This window comes from Microtus oregoni, unplaced genomic scaffold (assembly GCF_018167655.1).
Source record: "Microtus oregoni isolate MIOR12 unplaced genomic scaffold, Mior012 000000F_ref0000247, whole genome shotgun sequence".
Classification (NCBI taxonomy): Eukaryota; Metazoa; Chordata; class Mammalia; order Rodentia; family Cricetidae; genus Microtus; species Microtus oregoni.
Window position 1 is genome coordinate 64058469 of NW_024543059.1, and position 18708 is coordinate 64077176.

The 18708-nt window shown below is 38.1% G+C and overlaps 1 protein-coding gene across 7 annotated transcripts in view; it reads left to right on the forward strand.

The window, feature by feature from the left end:
- Positions 1 to 18708, forward strand: part of Pdlim5 (PDZ and LIM domain 5) — a 162157-nt gene that overhangs the window by 121582 nt on the left and 21867 nt on the right. The gene's annotated exons all lie outside the window — the stretch shown is intronic.

The window sequence follows — 18708 nt, forward strand, 5'->3', positions numbered from 1 at the left end:
GAACACTGCTGCACTGTATTGTTTAGGAAATATGATGTAGATGGTTAGTACATACTTCTTTTTTCCACAGACATTTTTTACCCATTGTTGGCTGAACTTGCCAATCTAGAAACTTCAGCACGGAGAGCTGCCTGTGGCTGTGCTGTGGTGGAAAGAGGCTAGGTGATTGCATATGATGCAGACTTTTTTAAAAGAAGTTAGACTGCTGTATTATTTCTAAAAGCAAAATGCTCAGACCAATGCTGGCTGCTGATACCTGTGGGCCATGGAGATGGCAGAACCCATTCCTTTGGGAGGAAAATGTGATAAAGCATAGCCATACTGGGTTATTTCCATTTATTTCAGACCTCGTCTGATGACAGGGACTCACTGTAGTTACTATATATGTGCATTTAATGCCAAAAACAGTTTTAAGAAAAACATGGCTTTGATGTAATTAGAAGGTGACAGGACATTGCCTTATAAAATAAAAAGCACTAAATTCCTGAGGTCGAAACTGAAGTGCAGATAGAAGACATAGATGATGGTTATGGTAGTTCAAGTAAGAATCCCTGGAGGAAACAGTACATGAAAATGACCACAAGAGGGCGATAGAACCCTTCTCCAGTGAGTCTTATTAGAGCGTAATCAAATCAGGCAACAACAAGCACCTGTAATCATGACCCGTATGCTTAGTGTTTAAAACATAATATTTTTGTAAAAACCATAGGTAATTTAATATGAGAAATATTGTAACCTGGTAAATATCATATAACATAAAACAGTATTACCAAATATTTTTCTGTTGTGAATTGTAATTGAATTACATCATGACCCTTAGTTTAAATTAGAAAATACTTTTGAGATAATTCTGTTACCTTAGTCCAAGGACCTAAAAATAAGCACTTAGTGTTTTTTTTTACTGATGAATGCTAATTAGTTTACATTATGTTGTAGAGTTAAAAAAAATCTAATTCCCAGGCTCTTACGTTTTTAATATAGTGTACCTGGAAGTACGTCATTGAAAAAACACAAAAAGAAACCGCTTTAGAATCTTTTGTATTTGACAGCTATAAGGGTTTCCTAAAGAAGATTTGAAAGTCCTTTGGAATTAGGACATTGCTGGTGGTTCTTTACTTCTCCTGTGAAAGTAGCAATGCAGGTCAAAGAGCTGCAGAACCTGACTGTGCAGGTCACTGGGCTGTGTGGCGCCCAGCATTAAAGCCGGTGACGTTGCTGCTGCCACACTAAGAGCTTCACACTTGTTTTTCTAGTTCAGCCATAGCTTTGCTCTAGTTTCTAGCAAGGAAAGAAAAAGATTTGTTCTTACCCTGCCACCAAGTGAATTATTTTAAAATAATCCAACAGTTGTCTCGGAGAGAGGATCAAAGTCACCGAGTTCCAGTCGGGTCGGCCCAGTTGATTCTGAAATCAGTTTAATATCTCAGAGATAGCATTTACTTTGGCTTTATGTCTGTTGGGACATATTTGTACACGTTTATGGGGTACATTCTGATAATTTGGCACATGTATACAGTGTTTGATGATCAAATCACTAATAACACTTCCATTTCTTAAACGATCTATCATTTTATTGTTTTGGAATTTTGTAGTCTTGTCTTGTGCCAGCTTGCTCCCAAAATGAAATGGAATGGTGTAGAAGATACCAGAGTGTTTTGATGTGCTATTAAAATACTATGAGTAATTGTCATTTTACAAACATGCTCTTGATACACATATACCTATATAAGAAAATGGGTATATTTTCACAAGCTAGCACAGATATGTTTTGTGTTAAACGGTGAGGAAGTATCTTTCTTACTTTGTATTACAGTTTAAAAAATAGTTTGAAAGACTCTGATTTTAAAAATGTATTTCAGTTGTGCTTTTTATTGAATTGGTCATGTACTTTTAAATGAAAAGGTAAAAAAATCAAATCCAAAGAAGGACTTCATTACAAAGATTCATGGAAATAATGAGACCTTCTGGTGATTTCTCAACTTTTGCTTTGCTCCTCTTAAGTCTCCTGAAGTTCTGTCTTTAAATCTCAGGTGCTTTTCTTGTGGTGGTGATAGTTTGTAGTATTCAGTCCCCTTTCTGAGCCACAGTAACACTAGGCCAGCACAGTGTGCATGTGGCAGCATTATAGTTTAAGTTAGCGTATGCGTATAGTTTAACGTATACCTCATCATCACGGCTACCTCATTTCATTACTGTAAGCCATTCACAAAAAGCTAAATATTTTAGGATGCAAAGTATTTAAATGTTTATAGTCTAGATAAAAATATTAAGATACAAAAGAAGTAAGAATCCAAGTCGAGTTCTGAGTTGTCAGCAGCAATACTACCATCTGCTTGCTCATTTTTGTGAAATGATTTTCATGAATAACATGTAATGATCTTTTTAGAAATAGTGACTTGACTCTAGAGAAGCGCATTATTTCTTTATTATTTCTTGTTGATTGTCAGAATTGAGATTTCTGGGTTTTTTTGTTGTTTTTAACAAAACTAAACATGTTTTATCTATATATTTCTGACGAACATTGATGATCAATGCAATCCAGTTTCTGTGCTTTAGGAATGATTTACATATGATCTGTTTATATCTTAATTTTATACTTTAAAAAAGCTTTTTAACACTTAAAAGCTTAATTTTAAAAACTATAGCTCGGATGGTAGTTTTCTAGAGATAATTATGGCCATCTCCCCATAGTTATTTTCAAAATCTTAATCTGACAACTCAGAAAGGTAAAAAAAATTGAAAAGAGTCAAACACATGAAATGAATGTAATTTAGTTTTAAGGTAACTTTTCAAAATACTTTCAGCAATTTGATAGTACCATAATCAACTTTTTAATGTAACTTAATATAATGAGGGATGCATTAAGCATTTTCAACATTCGGAAATCTTACAATTATATAGCATCCATATTACCACTATAGATGTAGCTTTTAAAAAAATCTATATTGAATTCACTTTTATTTGTTTGCAGATCCCGGGTTATACCCAGGGTCTTGCACGTGCTAGGCATCTGCTATAGCACTGAGCTATATCCTTCAGTATTTATATATCTATTAAATTTTTATTCATGAACGCTTCATATTGTATATAAATAAATGGTTAGATGAATATTTTTAAACCTTTGTGGATTTAATAGTAAGAGTTTAAAAATGTATTTCTGTGTTTTTGTAGGTGACCTAATTTGCTATGTAATGCTTTTTCTAGATTCCTAGTAAGTTATGATTACCAGATTAGGTAAACTTAGCTCACTAGATGCAAATACATGTATAAAAATATTACTGTCTTACCAAATATAGTAAAGCATATTTTCAAGAAGGCACAAAGGGCCACTTTGTGTTGGCATACATTAATTAGCTTAATCAAACACAGAATGAGAATGAATTTGCTAGAATACAACCAGTACCTTACTAGGCCAGGCTCCGTTGTTCATTGAACTCGGTTTGGTGGTGACTTTGGCTCTGGTGTGTTTGATGTGTGACCACGGGACATGAGTTTTAGAGGGCTAGCCTTTTCAGTTTTCTGTTTCTGGTTTTTGCAGGGTCTCATTGTATGGAGATTCCTCTGCCGACACTTCCATAGCAGTTATGATTGTAGGTTTGTACCACTGTGCCCAGCTCTGTGCCTAACACTTTAGACTCTACAATTTCTTTGTTAAAATAAGGCTCTTGAAGTACCTTTGTAGCACTGTTTGAACGGATGATCTGATGTATTGACATGTGTGTAAAAGATAGGGCAAGAAGGGTTTGGATTCCACCCTTTGATCCTTTCTTAACAGTGCCCATTATTTACACTGTTATGAGCCAGCAAAACAGATGTCACAAAACTTCAGTATCTGCAGATGTTTTTGAGCTTCCTGCGGCAGACAGTGTGACTTCTTCGTGGGGCCCTCAGTCACCTCCACTGTCTTCTGCAGCCTCGTTTTGTAATTGTGTAGCTCCATCCTGCTAAGGTTCCTAACATTCTTTATTCACAAACCCCCGTGCCTTATACAGGCTACTCTTGTGTGAAAGACTTCGCCTGGCCCCCTACTCCCCAAGTTCTTCTGTTCAAAGACGGTTTGCCACTTTGTACAATGTCATTGAGCTCTCTGGCTAGGCACTTATTCTTTCTCCTATACAGCTTTGGTAATGTCCTTACCATTGAATTCGTCACACTCATTTTAATTGTTTCTGTGTGTCTTCTACCACTATTGATATAGCCCATGAAGGGCCAGGCCAAGGCTTACCATTCCTTGCTTTAGAGCGCCTTCCCCATGCGTGGCAGTTCCTTTGGTAAATGCCAGTGAGTGAGTGCACAGACCAAATTGTCTTATTTTGGAACTCTTCATGTAATTTTGGGGATAGAACATTCCTTTTGGGCTTGGCATTCCTTTAAGGGTTACTGAACAAAGACAAAAGCAGTATCTGACCAAGAAACTATTTAAAAACACCAAAGAACTAAGGACAAGAGCATGTTAGTCTCATGAAGCATTAAATTAAAGGTGGTGAACATAAGCTGTAATTGGTGCTGTCTTCTATTCCAATAATTCAAAATATTAGCAGTTATGTAACCATGACCAGATTTACTATAGCAGGCTTTCTTGTTGGATTACCTTTGAACCACCAGCCTAAAAACAATGGCTTAGAGACTTAAATATAATGAAAGTTTGGCCTTAGCTTAGGGTTTTCCCCCAACTAGCTCTTATAACTTAATTAACCCATATATATATATATACATATATGGGTTAATTAAGTTATAATATATATATTTAATCTACTTCTGCCACATGTCTTGGTTATCTCTTAGTATGACAAATCCTATTTGGTTCAAGTCTACTAGTGAAACCATCACCTAGATTTTTCCTCCCAGTTTCTTTCTCTGTCTGTGTCCAGAAATTCCACCTATTGCTCCTGCCTAGCTATTGGCTGTTCAGGTTTTTATTACACCAATCACAGCAATACATGCTCACACAGGGTACAAATATCCCACGACAATTTTCTTTCTCTTAAAAAAGTAAGGAATTCATTGTACCTAAGGAGCCAAGCAATGGAGCACAATGGGAATATTAAGGATTTGGGCTCACCTTACTTTGAACAGCAAATTTGGATGAAAAGCACCACTATATTGCATAGAAATGGGCAACAGATATACACATAAAAGTTAAGTCTGATTATAGGGCCTGGGTCAGAAGACATAGAAGTCTGTGAAAGGGAGTAGAAATGACTTGAATAAAGAATACAGTTTGGAGTTGAAAAATACATTTGCTTATGGTGAAATTTTATTTTATTCAGGAATTTCATGCATACACACACAAAACAAAAGCAAAAACCTCAAGAGTTTGATTTCTTAAAGGAAGTGCAAGTTGTTCAGGGTGTTTTAGTGGCAAGAGAGAAAGTAGGGTTATTGGATTAATGGGGAACCTGGCCAGAAAGTACTTGGAGATATCAGTGTGGGCTTGCTTCTGGAAGGAAGCTATTACAAGATCTGTAATCTGTATTAGTGGAGTCAGATTTGCTCTATTGACAGATCAGTATAGCTTTAATGTGCTTAACAGACCACACTGATTTCTCTGTAGTGACTAAGAATGGAGTCCAGAACCCTGGGTTAGAAGTTATTTAGGTGCTCCAGCATAGATAGAGGTTTGATGATGGATATCAGTCACCCTAGGCACTGACAATAGCAATGGAAAGAGTTCCAGGGTGCACAGACCTGCGACCTTAGCATCTTTACCTGACTCCGACATTTTTAACCCTGTTTTCCTAGGGAAAATACTGTGATACAGTACTTGTACATCATATTCTAAAACACTGGCAGAGTGATCATGTGTAGCTTATAGAAAGAAGATGTTCATCCTATCTCCGTCTCACTCCTGTATCCAGGAATCTACCTCCATGGATTTAGTCAGGCGAGGACTTAAATGCTACCAGGAAAAAAGTGTATCCGAATTGAAAATACACATTTTCTTTGTTATCATTCCCTTAACAGTACAGCGTAACAGCTATTTGCATGGCATTTGCAGCATCCCTAAGGATCTGAGGTAGTTTAAAGACATGCTTAGTTTATAGTCAAGTACAATGCCTGTTACACGAGGAGCTTGTGCATCTGAAGATTTGAGTATCTACGGGGATTCTAAAGCAGATCTCCCATGGACACTGTCTTAGAGTGTCCATTGCTGTGAAAAGACACCATGACCATGGCAACTCTTAAAGAAAACAGCCAATTGGGGTGACTTCAGTTTTAGAGGTTCCGTTCATTATCATCATGGCAGGGAGCATGATAGGGTGGAGGGAGATATGTGCTGGAGTAGTAGCTGAGAGTCCTACATCTTGTAGGCACCCGAAATCGACCGAAACACTGGATGGTATCCAGTGCATAGGAAACCTCAGCTCCTACCCCAACAGTGACATACTTCCTCCAAGAAAGCCATCCCCACTCCATCAAAACCATACCTCCTAGTAGTGCCACTCCCTATGAGACTCCAGGAATACTTTGTATTCAAACTACCACAGACACTAAATGGTTATGATTGGTTCTAAGCAATTGAGACCATGGCATAGACAATTGGCTGACTATATACTTGGTTTTTAATGTAATGTGCCAAGTTGCACCATATAAATCTGGATTGGCTGCATCTTGCACTTCATTCAAAATAAACTGAAGCTTACTTTTATGATGGCCTGATTTATGCAGCTTTTTCTTTTGCATATGCATTTATTTTTCCTAATATATATTTCCTTCTTTCTCATTTTCAGAATCTTTGATGGGATCTGTAGGTGATCTTCAATAAATTTATTAACATTATGTATCTTGATAAATTCCTTAGAATTCCTTTCCCCAAATCATTGAACTATATATGAATTAATACTCAATTCAGAGTTTTTTGTTTGGAATTTTTTTAAGTAAAAGAGTCATTAAAAATGAAATATTTTGTTATTTTCCAGCCTAGTGCTTTTGTTGCTGCACAAAACACTATGACCAAAGCAACTTGGAGAGGAAATGGCTTATTTGGTTCACACTTCCAAAGCAGTTCATCACTGAAGGAAGTCAGGACAGGAACTCAGACAGGGCAGGATCCTGGAGGCAGTAACTGATGCAAAGACTATGCTGCTTACTGGCTTGCTCAACATGGCTTGCTGAGCCTGCTTTCTTATAGAACCCAGGACTACCAACCTAAGGATGGCACCACCCACAATGGGCTGGGCCCTTCCCATTAGTTACTAATTAGGAAAATGTCCTACAGGCTTGCCTACAGTCCTGTCTTATGGAGGCATTTTCTTAATTAACGTTCCCTCCTCTCAGATGACTTTAGCTTGTGTCAAGTTGACACAAAACTGTCCAACACATTTCCTCTGACAGTAATGTTGGCTTTTCTGAAACTTTTCAGTTTGCTGTTTTCATTAGCAGTTCTTACATGTTAGGACAGCATCACCTGTATGCTTTCTTTAATTGTGTGTACACACAACTCCCAGGTGAGCCTTGTTTACTTTCATGTCTGCTGACCGTGCCAAGAAATGAATGGATGCCTTTTTTTAAAAAAGCTTTTATTATTAAATGCATCTATGCAGGTATCAGAAAAAAACAAAGGCATCTAGCTCAAACATGGTGGCCATGTGTCATTTTATTGTTCAGCGTTCCTAACTTCTGATAGTGCATGTTGAAAAAATATCGATGTCCATGTCATTTTAAGTGGAGGCTTGCTCTCTAGACTTTGTTGGCCTCAAATTCACCTTATTCCTGTTCTCCCAGGTGCTGAGATTACAAACAGGCGCTTGTACACCCGGCTTTCCCAACCTTCCTTTTAAGTCATCATTCTCTTTATATCAATCAGTGACACAGTTTTAATTAATAGTTTGCTTTGTTTTCTTTTTTATGTGTGAGTATATGTGGTACATGAGTGTGTAAGCACACTTGTGTGGGTGTGCTTGTCTATACATGCCCCTGTGGAGGGCAAAGGTTGGCCTTCAGTGTCTTCTTATTCTCTATTTTATGGTTTTATGACAGGGTCTCTCACTGAACCTGAAGTCACAATTTTAACTAGATTGTGTCCTCACTTCTCCCCATTGCTGGGGTTACAGAAGCATTCCACTTGTCTGTTTTTTTTTTACATATGTGCCAAGCTCTTGCTTGCTGCTTGCACAGGGAACACTATACTACGTTATCTCCCCACCATTGACTTGCTTTTCTTGTTATGATGCCAAAAGGCTTTAATATGCAGTAAAAGCAAGGGATCTTAATTGATGGTGATTGTGTTGTAAAAGTATAAAAATCAATGCTTTCTAAAAAAAAAAATATAAGTTGTAGTTTTGGCAAGTACAATACAAAGAAGCTTGTTTGTATTATGAAATATAAAAGTGTTATCACTTAGAAATATTTTAGGGAATAGTAAATTTGGTACAGTCAGATGTAAAAGGAAAATGACAAAACGTAGTTTACAGTGTGCTTACTTGCCTTTAGTTCTTCTTATTTTGTTGAAGGAGAACTCATTGTCCTACTTGAATGCAGTGGCGGCCTAGAAAGAAACAAACTGCATCAGCTAATACTAAAATGGTAGATATCCTTGATCATTAGCAGTAATCATTTTAATGGTATTTTCCGTTTCAAAAATTATCTATGAAGACTACACTTGAAGTCATTACATTTACAGGCTCTGAGAAAAATAAAAGGAACTATCCAATTTATAATATGACGAACTCTTACTCTGACCCAAGACAGCACATTTCTTGTGTTAGGAGAACACCAGTGATTACTTAAGAAGGACTAGATTACTTAAGAAGGACTAGATTTTGTAGAACTAGCATAGAAGGAATTCTTTTTAGGACAGTTAGAATTAACTATGTGCCTGGCAACTGCTGAAATCTGCTTTGAGTGGCATATTCTTTGCATCTAAACTTCATGTTTGAAATTCAGATGTTTCAGCTACAATTCTAGTTAATTCACCACCATTTTCATATGCTGTGGGTATTTTAGAAGTAAAATACAGCCTTTTTACTTTATTATGGGTAGATAGAGCATGGGTTTGATTTGATATGTTATTTTTCTCTCCAAGAAAGACTCATTTGTTTGTGAGATTTGATTAGATCAAAGACTGAGTAATGTTCATCTCAGCTGTAAGTGGATATAAATTCTCTCTTCATTTGAAAGCTAAAGTAGATATGGGTGAGAAAGGAAGTTACTGCTGCTACAACCACCCCAAATTTCATTTTAGGCTTTGTGCTATACTAATAAATCGAAATAACTAGATTTGCTTAGCTAAGATGGATAGATTTATTGGTTCTATTTTTAAATTTTTGTATGAGTAAGTAAACTGCTACCAGTTGCATGAATTTCATCTCTTCTAATAATGTTTTATTGCCATCTGCCCTCTACATTTCCACGTCACTTGCCACAAAGGCCTGAGTGAAGTTGTCCACTTCTGTCAGAATTGGGATGTTATGCGGAGAATGTGCTGGTTATCCTCGTATAGTCCTCCTTTCTTTCCATTTTTATTTCATGCTAGCATATTAATCTTTTTTAAGACAAAATACCTAGGTTCAGTTATAAATGCTTTTCCTAAAGAGTTGCTACTCTTATTATTTAATGTATGTGGTTCAAGCGCCCTTGATCACATCTGTCCCTCCTGCCGCCTATTTTTGTAAACAAAGTTTTATCAAAGAGAAATCATGCTCACTTCTTTACATACCATCCAGGGCTGTTTTCAGGCTTCGGGGGCATAGTTGAATATTTACTGTCTTAGTTGGGTTTTATTTCCGCAAAAAGACAACATGACTATGGCAGATCTTATAAAAGAAAACATTTAATTGGGCTAGTATGTTTTAGAGGTTTAGTTCATTATCACAGCAGGAAGCATGGTGGCATGCAGGCAGACATGGTGCTGGATAGGTTGCTGAGCGTTCTACATACGTATCAGCAGGCACTGGGGAGAGAGAGTGACACTGGCCCTGGCTTGAACATCTGAAACCTCAAAGCCCAGCCCCAGTAATAAATATACTTATTCCAAGCGTCATTAACAGTGCCCCTTCCTGTGAGCCTATGGGAGTCATTTTTATTCAAATCATCACATTTGCAAAAGAGTCAACAGTCACATGAAATCTGAACTAATAACTTGATGGTTCTTTATAGAAAAACCCCAACTCTGGATTCAAACCATATGTATGAGGAAAATGCTATGCTTCTTAATTCTGCTCAGTAGATCCAAACTTTCCAGGGAGCTGGAAGCACCTTTTACAGCACTAACTCTATTTCGCATGTGATTACTTATTGCCTCATCAGGATCAACCTCCAGAAGATGTTCAGAGGCAGGTGCTTATCCCTGGGTATAGCTTTCTAGTAGAGTTCTTGGTATAGATACTGGGTCTGGCCTCCTGGTAGTGGTTGAATGAATGACTGAGTTAATAATATGAAGTCCCTTGTCAGAGTTCAGCACCTGACATTGGGAAGCATTCTGTGCACACCCCATAATGTAGTCAAGGCTTTGTTTACAAGGCTTTGCTTTATTTTTTTTTTTTTTTTACATTTTGTGTTAGTTATTGTCTTCCAGATTGGGAAACTGAGCCCAAATGATGGCTTTTCTAATGTTTCAGCTTTGAAAACAATATCATTTAACATGATAAAATCTTGCATTTTCTTTTCTTTTCTTTTTTGCATCAATCATTTTGTCTACCTAATGAGGACACTGTGTATAAGGGGAACATGAGTCCTACTTCTCTTCTTTCCTTTTCTTTCAGATTAGGCTGCTTTTTTTGTTGAGAAAATGGTAAAATTATTTATATAGCATCTTTGAAAATAATGAAATAGTCTTACTGTATATACTTACATGTTTTCTTATCCAAATATGAGACAAATTATACAATTATTTTTTATAGTCATTTGAAACCAAGTCTTATGTTGTCAGGTCTGTCTCAAACTCACTGTGTAGCTAAAGTTGACCTTGAACTCATGATCCTTCTGCCTCAAATTCCCAATGGTAAGCTTGCAGGACAGAAGCACCATACCCAGTTAGAAATTTAATATCCATTTGTGTGTGTACATTGTGCACACATGTTTGTATGTATTGAGGATGAAGGTCAATGCCATGTTTTCCTCAGTAGCTGCCCCTTTTGATTTTTGAAACAGGGTTCTCTAGATGAACAGAACTTACAACTTGTAAAAAATGTGTGTGTGTGTGTGTGTGAGAGAGAGAGAGAGAGAGAGAGAGAGAGAGAGAGAGAGAGAGAGAGAGATGCATATATAAGAGGAATTTCTTAGAATGGCTTACAGGTTGTGGTTCAACTAGTCCAACAATGACTGTCTACAAACAAACGGTCCAAGAATCCTGTAGTTGTTACATCCACTGGGCTGAATGTCTCAACTGGTCTTTAGTATACTCCAGAATCCCAAAGAAATAGGCTCTAATAGCAGTGAAGGAATAGACTTGGCAGCAAGAGTGAGCAGAAGTAGGCAGAGAGAGAGACAGAGACAGAGAGACAGAGACAGAGAGAGCAAGAGAGCTTCCTTCTTTCATATCCATTATATAGGCTGCCACAAGAAGGTGTGGCCCCGATTAAAGGTGGATCTGGATTAAGTGAGTCTTCCCACTTCAAATGATTTCATGGGACTGATCAACCCAGCTACCACTCAGGCCTAGAACTGGGGCTATGAGTTGGCCCACCCCAACATTCACCCCATTTATGAACTGCTGGAGCACATGAAGGGGCCAGTCCTGCAGACCCAAAGCTGCAAGATCTCTATGACACAGAATAGCCACAGGATATCCAAGAGGAGTCCCAGTGAGGGCCCAGTATAGATAGTGTGGTAGAAACCAGAAACCTCAAACAGACCAGTAACTCCTTGCAGTGAACACTTGCAAGTAAAGATATATGGACTAAAGGATAAAAACTCTCTGATGCACCGCGTCACACTACAGCTTCCATGATGAGATTTTTCCTTTCCTTTTCTTTCAAATTTTACTTTGTTTTATCTTATAAGAGAGGTTAAAGGGCAGATGGTGGCTGTGAAAGGATGGGGAGATGAGTATAATTGAGATATCAAGATAGATGATGTGAAATCCACAAAGAATCAGTAGAAAGTTATATTAGGAAAAAAGAAAAGAAAAAGATACCCCACAGGTATACCCAGCCATGTGAATTTTAATTCATTCCAATAGTCAGGTTGGCAGCCAAGAATAGCCATCACACAGGGTCTCCTCCCTGGCTATCTAGACTGGCTAGCCAGCGAGCACTAGGGATGGTTTTACTTCCCCAGGGCTAGGATTACAGGCATTTGTCACCATGCCTGGCTTTTATGTGGGTGCAGGGTATTCAAACTCGAGTCCTCATGCTTGCATGGCAAGCACTTTAAAAACTGAGCTGTCTCCCAAGCCTTCAGGTAAGTTTAGCAATCCTTTTTAATATTCCTGAGACTATAGGTTACACTTTGGTTTTGCTTGTTAAAGTAATGTTTGTGCTGGTAAGATTGCTAAGCAGTTAAAGGTGCTGCCGTCAACCCAGCTGAGCTTCCTTTGTTACCTAGGAACCCACACGGTGGAAGGAGAGAACTGACTCCCGCGGCTTTAATCTCACCTCCTCATGCATACCGTGGCACACACACATACAGACACACGCTAAATAAGTTTTCTTGATTTTTAAAAAATAAATATTTTATCTGGGTTCTTTTTTGTTTCTTTTCTTTGCTCCTATTTATCATTTTTTTTATGAATATCACTGGCTCCTCACAATTAAAGCATGAACTTGTCTTCCCACCATATGTCACACAGCAATGATAATTATTCAGGAAATGCTGTGCGTATTATGATAAATGAGTTATTTGTTGACTTCAGCTAATGGTACTAAAACCCTCTGTGTTTACGGCTTATGTTTTTAACTGCTATGTAATTGTAACTGACTGAAATAAAACTTTTTTGTAAACTCAATAGAGAAAAACAGTCATCTGTGTACCGACTGATATTTGGTTACATGCAATATAAAAAAAAATTAAAAGAGAGTGGTACCTAATCCAAGCCTCTATATTCACTTTAATTATGACTTTCTAGATCCAGTTTAATCTGAGTTCTTAGAGTTGAAAGGGTGGTGCTAATGGAAGAACCTGTCCTCATGGAGCTGTGGACACTTGATACTTAGCCTTATATGCACCTGTTTCAATTCTTCATGGCATACATGCCAGCATTGTCCCCTGCTGAGATAGATGAGAATAGTGTAATCTGTCCAATTTAGCTTCTAATCATTGAATTAAGCAAGTCTTTTATTCCATTTAATAAAAATTACACAAACCCCAGAATGTCCTCTGATCTTAGATCTTTAGCTTAACGTTTTCCATTTTTGCTGGATATGATTTCATGCCTGGATTATGAAAACTAGACTGCTATTTATGCTTTCAACATAAGGAGCTTGATAGAAAAGAATGCACAGACCCTGTGCATTTTCTCTTGGCCACCATCTGTTTAAGATGGTTGGAGAAGGGGCAGAGGCGTAAGACTCGCTGTCCACAATTATGTGCACGTGTGTTCCCAATTTCTATGTGTAAACTTCTATGTGTAGCATACCTTTGAGAACATACTCCACTGTTGAATTACAAGTCTTTCTCTCCCCAGGAGTGGAAGAGTGTCACTTCAATAAGGACCGGTTATTTATATGAGCCCTGATTAGCCTCCGTATTTCTAGTAAGAATAGCCTTTGCCATTCAAGCAGTTATTTTTCACATCATAACTCATATATGACTTCTGTTTTGTTGGAGCAGTGGATACCTGTCTCTTTTCCTATCTGGAAACATTCATATTTATTAACATTTTCAATATCAAGCTCGTTCTTCTGACAGTGAAAATAAAATATTACACAATTTTTATAAGGAACTACAGTTTTATGGTTATTTATAGGTTAATTATCATAAATTTATTTTGCTTATTTATTCATAAATATACAAACACAAATACATACTCCCTTTAAATGTTTTTTAATCATAAGATACCCAGCCTTATATACATATGCTTTATTTAAAGAATTTTGCATGTATTATCTTTAATGACTTAAAGAATAGGTAGTCATGTTTACAGAAAGAAAAAACTATCATTGTGGAATATAAGATAGCCTATTATAGACTATGCTAATGTCTTAATCTAAATATTATCTTAATCTAAATATAATCTAAACTGTTAGAGGCACTAGAACAAGTTTGTTGTATTTTGAATAATGGTTTTATAAGCAAAAGGGGGGGAAATAATGCTTTCATACATTATTCCTGAATTATCCAAGTATGCTCATTTTCTAGTTTGATCTCTGTTGCCGTGATAAAGCACTCTGAACAGAGGCAATTTGAGGAGGAAATGGTTATGTGGTTTAGACTTCCAGATCACAGTCCATCGTTGAGAGAGGCTAGAGCAGGAATTAAGACAGAAATCCTGGGCAAAGGCTGCTTGCTGACTTGTTCTTCTGCTTTCTCTCAGGCTTTCTTACCCTTATTTATCTCAGGGCCACCTGACTAGGTATGGTGCCACCCACAGTGGGCTGGTCCCCTTCACCTCAGTCATCAATCAAGACTCCCTCACAGATTATGCCACAGGCCAGCCTGATCTGGGCAATTCCTTGATTGAGTGTTCCTCAACTGAGATGCCTTCAGATGACCCCAGACTCTGTCAGGTGGACAACTGAAGCTAACTAGGGCAGTGCTATAAGGAAATTAAAAGTTAAAAGAGTGGAAATTAATCAACTTGATTATGATTAGTCCTTCCTAAACTTATCACTGAGTTAGTACTTCCAGATTTCTGTCATGCCTTTGTATTATAGTGAATCAAAGCATTCGCTGTGATGAAGTCTCATTGTGACAGGGGCATGTGGCAGAGGAAGCCCAATCACCTAACAGCCAATATCAAGAGACCATGTTCCTACCAAACTCCTACTAGTCTCTCCACCTATTAGAGGGTCTACCACCATCTCATACCATAGCACCTTGGATGGGGACACAAAGCCACATCACCTGTGCCTTTGAGAAACATTTCCTGTCTACACTGCTTCCTGATGTTAACAAAATCAGTTATTTACTGGTCCATGGCCTTCTTTAAACTTCATGAAGGCAGAAGTAGTTCTTGTTCATACTGGTAAGCCCAGTAGAATGCTCAATGCTGAATAGTTCATGGATCAGTTGCTTAATTCCATGTCCTTGGGTAATCACTGTCCTTTTTGTCTGTGCATTCTTGATCTGCTAAGTACTAACAGCGACACTGTAATGATGAAACAGTCCTGTTCTTCTCTATTCCCTTTAACTTTTTAACATAAACAAAAGTCCATAGATGTGTGGATGGTTTTGTGTGTGTGTGTGAGTGTGTGTGTGAGTGTGTGTGTGTGTGTGAGTGTGTGTGTGTGTGTGTATGTGTGTATGTGTGTGTATGTGCAATAGTGTATATGGTAAGAAATGGGGAGATGTAAGAAGTCACAGATTAAAAGAGATACATCATGACAAATACTTTTATAACTATCAATTCAATTACTTTTCATTCTGCGTACTTTGTCTAATTTAACAAATCCTTTTGTATATTCTGAGTGCCATCCAGTATACTGATACATTATCTAATACCTGTCTAACTCATTTGGTGGTATTCTCTGTAGACCCCAAATCCTGTAAAGCAGAAAGGAGACCAAATATGGATTTGCGTCATTTATAACCCTTAAAAACCTCAGGTCGCAATTTTAGTTCATGAAAGAGACATTCTCAGTGATTAGCTGAGAGTTTTGCTGAAATATGCTTATTATAAAAGGAAAATACTTTAAACAAAGTTCTAGTCAGGTAGAGATCTTCCAAAAAGAATCCAGATTTGATGAAAATTATTCAGGATTAACATTGAAGAAGAAATCTAGTCTAAAGTGGAGCCCACTTCCCAGGGCTCTGGTTGTGGCATTGTGCTGACTTGTGGCTGATATTTCCACACTGTGAAATGGATCTGACTCCCTGTTCCTATGTGATGGTCTTACTATAAAGTACAAGGAAAGAAAAACAGTTATAGATAAGTAAATTATCATCAAGGTAGCCCATTTTTCCAATGGGTTCATTATGTTTGAACCATGATCTCACTGGAAGACTGTTTTTCTGAGATGGTGCAGTAATTACCATGGGAATAGGACTCACTTTTTACAGTATCTGTCACCCAGTGCCTCATGCTCCTACACCTCATCCTGCCTCGAGCCATAGGATGGCTCGTCATTGCTCAGATGTCAGGCTCCCGTACTGGAGGAGTGTGAGACTCAGTCTGGAGAAACAGTATTTTATCCATATTGTAAGGCTGCCTTGGAACTGCTCAGGGCTTGGTTGTTACAGAGACTGCATAGCTTTGTGTGACAGCCAGTGTGTTAGCACACAGAAGCAAACGGGTGTGAGAATATTCTGCACACCAAAGTAGTGGGCATGAGACTAACAGAAAGCAGTAAGACTTGGAGCCTTCTTATTTGTATTTAAGATACAGCCACATGGTTTGTGATTAAAGATGCTTCTCATATAAATAAGTTAGTGCCTTCTTGAGGCCTGCGCCAGATGGGTTATGTCCCATTCTACAGTGGCTGTTTGAGAATTTTTGTACTCGTTGATTGCTTTAAAGTGTTCAGATGACTCAGTACTTTAGGGCTTACGCATAGATAATGTGATACAGTAGATGAAAGGGTTTCATTCTCTTTGAGGTCTGATTTCCAGATTTTCCAATTAGTAACTTCCCCATTTGAAACCCTAACCCTAATCCACATTTGAGAAATAGCTTTCTGTATAGTTTAAGGGCAGAAACAACAAAGTGAACTGTGACCTTCTCTCTTCCGTTTAATTGTCTTTTCGCTTTCTATCCTTGAGGCAGTTTTCTATTGGCAAAAAAAAAAAAAAAGAGTATATATTTTTGGAGAAGAGAAGATATTAACAGGAGTTTGACAAATCATTTGTGAATTCTCCAGGCAAGGTGCGATAGATTTTAAAGAGAACGAGAGCACTTCCCCTCCAGTGGTCAGGGGAGACTTTGGAGAAGAGAGTAAAATAGGTATGATCTTGCACAATAGGGCAAGGTAAAGTAAATAACACTTACTGGACATTTCATTGGCTGAAGGTTACAGAGGTGGGGTCCAATATGGTTTTCTGAAAGGAACCTGAACTGTGTGTGTGTGTGTGTGTGTGTGTGTGTGTGTGTGTATGTGTGTACACGACTGAGCATGTGTCTCAAGAATTGGGGAAATGGAAGAAGTCACAGATTGCTGCTGTAATAGTGACGAAACTTGTTTAGACTTCAGGAATTCAAATGTTAGGGTACAGTTTGGATAAGGGGGGCAGGTGGATTGACTTGAAAACAGTTTCTTGAAAGTTACTAGAGTGTGAGCTTGACACATGAGGGGCATGGGAGGCAGAATGCTTGCCCTCTGTGCCCGCCTACATGGGAGATTTTTAAAAGGGAGGTTCTCAGGAAAAGCTGTAATGCGCCCAAGAGGCGACCCATTTATATGCTTTAAATGTAAAGACTTTCAGATTGAGCATGGAAAACGCTTCCCAGAGTTTCGGGTGATAACAAACCTGCACACAGAAACTGAAGAGCCATAGAGGCGAGGTAGCAGTGTACTGTGAGAGTAAATGAAGTACCAAGGAAGAAGATGTGTGAATGCATATGACAGGAATGTCCCATATTTTAAGAGACTATGTAATCCAAAGAGAGTGGAAACCCATTCCCAACCCTGTCAAGCTCTCTAGTGTTGAAAACTCTGTTTCATAGAGCAAGCAACGCACATAGTACCGTAGAAGTGCAGGGCTTCTGCATCTGTAATTGCAAATCCTTGCAAACAGCTTTTATTCCGACAAAGGAGAAGCATCCTTATAGCTGTCTTACTTAATTTTCCACAGTTCTAGTCACACCTTTAATAGGTGTTGTCTACTTGTGTGGGCATAGAAGAATATATGCTTCACACAATATTGGTTTTGTATTATATGCACATTCTTTTCATTTAAGTTGTTCCCTTTAAACCGTATTTAAATGTGTGTCTTTTCTAGTCCATTAGACTTTAATTGCTTGTAGGTGAAGAGAAGGCCTCTCCGTTGGTTCCAGACCTATTTGGGCTTATTCATGCATTGATTTATTCATTCATTTCAGAGATTGTATTGTTGGCGAATAGGCTTAAGAGTTCTTGGGAATGTGCTATGTTGAAGAAGATACACAGAAGTTTTAGTAGAATAATTAAGGCATTCATGGAAAATTATGGGATCCTAGGAGACAAACATTTGATCTGTTATGCGGAAGGAACCATGGTAGATGTGGGTCTGAAATAGTTTACAGAGGAGTTGAGCCTTACATCATACACGGTAGTTGCTATGCAAACAAGGAGAAGGATAGAAAATAATGGCATTCCTGGGAGCAAAGACAGCCTGTGCATAGAAGATCATATGTGAAAGAAAAAGCGAGGCAGTTTAGTATTGCTGTAGCACTCGGCGAAGGCAGAGTGGTGAAAAATGACATTGAGGAGGATGTCACAGGAAGGACTTGTGTACAGAACAGGGAGACATGAGCTACATTCACTGGTCAGAGAGCAGGGAGACTCCTGCAACCCTTTACAGAGTTGTGGTTCCCAGCATTACAATCTTCAGTGGTCATTGGGAAAATGGCTGTAAAGGAGATGAGTCATTTTGGCAGCTGCTCCAGAAAGCAAACATTTGGGACCTCAATAGGAAGCACTGTAGGAACAGAGAAGCGGAGACAAAGTTAATGAAATCTAGAACTGTTTTTACCAG